Here is a 2924-nt window from a genome sequence, read left to right as displayed (position 1 = left end):
GCCGTCTCTCCCTGGCTTGCGGAAAGCCGTCTTCTCCCCGTATTTTCACATGGTCTTCCTTCTCTGTGTATCTGTGTCCTAACCACCTCTTGTGAGAACACCATTGTAGCAGATTGGGTCCATTTTATTGGCCTCATTTTTACTTAATTAAAGCCCTCACTAAGGGCCCTGTGTCCACATAGTCACATTCTGAGATACTAGGGCTTAGAACTGCAACACGTGAGTTTTGGGAAGGACATAATTCAGCACGTAACAGAAGCCATGCCTGTTACTTTAATTTTCCAATAACAGTACTTAAAAAAAATGACATCGTCTCTCTTTCTTATACTTGAAAAGAAACAGAACATGTTTAAGACCACAGGGCATCTACATAGGTAAGTATAAATCTGGTTGGCATTTTAATTTTCTCACCGGCTTGTTTTCATGTACAAGTGCCACAGGTTCGGGGGGACTTTTTCATTATTAGTCTCCGTATGAAAGCAGCTGTTCAATGAACACGGCATGTTTTGTTACCTCATCAAGAAGCAGAGGAAGATTATGCCGTGATCGAGTTTTGTATGGCTGTAGTCAGGCTTTCTGATTGTCTGAGCCCCACTGATTGATGTGATAGGTCTGCTCCGGGGCAGTTACTCATCCTTGGTATTTGTCCAACTCAAACCTCCACGTTATTGATGTAAATGATGCCTCATAGGCCTGCCTTACAGATCAATCCAAGTTGACAGAACTGTGTGAGAGACACGTGTGCTCCCAACTGGGATGATAGTCACAGTGTTTATCAACTTTCATGTTACTTCACTGGCAAATTGAGAGCTTTGGAGGATAAGGAGATGAGATACAACAGGGAGAATCTGTTTGCTGCTCTGAAGGTGGCATCTCAGCATCTCTGAAGACTGTGTGAGTAGAGGTCAGAATACAAAGAAAGCAGTCACGGCAAGGGATGATTCGTTTTTGAAAATGAAAGCTTCCCTACACCATGCGGAAAGTCTCAAACCAGAGCCATCAGATAGACTCGGAACTTGGAAAACGTTCTCCTGTATACCAAGTTCTGCATGTTTAGCTTTGGCCAAGGATGTTTTCTTCTGAATAGTAAAACATGAGCTTTATGTGTTCTTTACACATCTGGTTATTAGAAGATCAAAAGGCTACATGTGATTTCTGATTTGAAAATGATGGAATAAAGACTATGGCATCCCTTCTTCTTTTATGAGAAATCACCCCAAATCTAAAGAATAATGAGAAGGTAACAAACTTGAGGTCTGCTGGAGCCGGGAAACACATGAAACCTCTGAACCACAGTAACAGTGAGGAAAGGGGGTGTTGCTTGTTTTCTATGGCTTGTTCAAGGCAAACATCCTTCCGTAAAAGTAACTGGGCACAGAGATTCAGTTTTACTTATGAGAGGGTAGAACAATCTAAAAGGAAAATTCTATTTTCTTGTTTCTAAAACATTCTACTTGATAGCATTTTTCTTTTGCTACATAAAGGGTATCTGCGTTCTGTATCAGAAATGTCCAATGAGATCACCACTATATTCTAGTTCCATAACTTTGCCCTCGTGTAACCCCATGGATGTGCAATTATATATGAGAAACATCAAGATAATTATTTCATGTAGGGAAACTCTCTCTTTTGCCCTATATCCTTTAAAAAGATTGTTTTTTGAAAGAAGAAAACCTCATTAATGTATGCTCGCAAAACAATTGCAGTCGTTTTCTTGGCTGAAGACTAAATTATTGTGCATTATAGCGTGCATGGCTATGATAAGTAGATTACTATAGATCATTCCGAGAGGAGGGAGAGGGAAGATTGCACTAACATTAGCTTCTCTGGTATTTGCAGGCTGTAAATTTCTTTAAATGATAGATGCAAAGATGGAAGACAGATGGATAGAGGGAAAGACGGAATCAGATACTGGGTGAGTTAGTACTGCTGCCTGCGCTCGAGGGCGAGCAAGCACCAGCATCCCCACAACCCCCCTCCCCCAGAAATGTACCGATTTATATGAAAATTAAGATTACAAATTAAAGCCTGGCTATCCTGGAGTTTTCCAGTTCATCAGCCATCCAATAAAAATGATGTCAAGCCTGTATGCATAATTCCCAGAAGATTACTTTGTCCTTACAGCTAAGCCCTGTCCCTGATATGAAAGATCTCTATCCACTTTTATTGAAATAAAGAACTAACATCATAATCCCAATATTGAGGTATAATCTTCATTATCTCCTGACCCTCTGGAGGTCCCACCAATCTATATTACTTCAGATTTGGTTTATTTATAATCCTTATGTATTTACTTTTATTGAGATAGGATTAAAAACTAAAAAAAAAAAAAAGCTTGAAAAAATCCTTATGATCTGATGATTGAGTTTCAATTCACTAACAATCAACTAATGTGTTAGACTGAGTTTTTTTTTTTAAAGTGGTTCTTATATAGTCTAAGCTTGAAAAGGCATTAATTGGTCCCCTGAGTGTCCCTGTTTCATTACATGAATTATTTCCAATGCAACTTGGTTTGCAAAACAATGGCATTGTCTTCTTTTTGTATTTATTTAAAAAGGTATGGGAGGGGTGGTGCATCAAAAGATAGGCACAGACATAGACTTGTCCAAAGTTACTTTTATCTCTTTTCTTAGGAAGTTTTGATTCATACCTATAGTTAATTACTGGTAAACTACAATCCCCCAATCTCTTCTTCCCCCAAGAGCCTTACAGGCCTCTGGCTATGCCGCAGGCTGTTGACTACCAGTCTAGTCATTAATGCTGGTCAAGATGATTTCTTGGAGATTATTACTTTTTTTTTTTTTTTTAAACAGGCAAAACAGACTTTTCTCTTCACAAAGAATAAAATGATACTCTAGATACTTTTTCTTTCAAAAGCATAAAAACACTCCTATGACTCACTCCACATTGTACTGTATGTAATA

The 2924-nt window shown here is 38.7% G+C and overlaps 1 long non-coding RNA gene across 1 annotated transcript; it reads left to right on the top strand.

The window, feature by feature from the left end:
* The first annotated feature begins 330 nt into the window (after positions 1-330).
* LOC100943333 lies at positions 331-2197 on the top strand. Its single transcript, XR_153636.3, has 2 exons — positions 331-374; positions 1840-2197. It is a non-coding gene; the product is annotated as an uncharacterized LOC100943333 (long non-coding RNA).
* Positions 2198-2924: the final 727 nt, after the last annotated feature.

The sequence above is a fragment of the Otolemur garnettii genome, unplaced genomic scaffold, assembly GCF_000181295.1.
Source record: "Otolemur garnettii isolate 467f Iridium unplaced genomic scaffold, OtoGar3 scaffold00039, whole genome shotgun sequence".
NCBI lineage: Eukaryota > Metazoa > Chordata > Mammalia > Primates > Galagidae > Otolemur > Otolemur garnettii.
The sequence above is the reverse complement of the archived record's forward strand: the minus strand, read 5'-3'. Positions and strand labels throughout refer to the sequence as shown.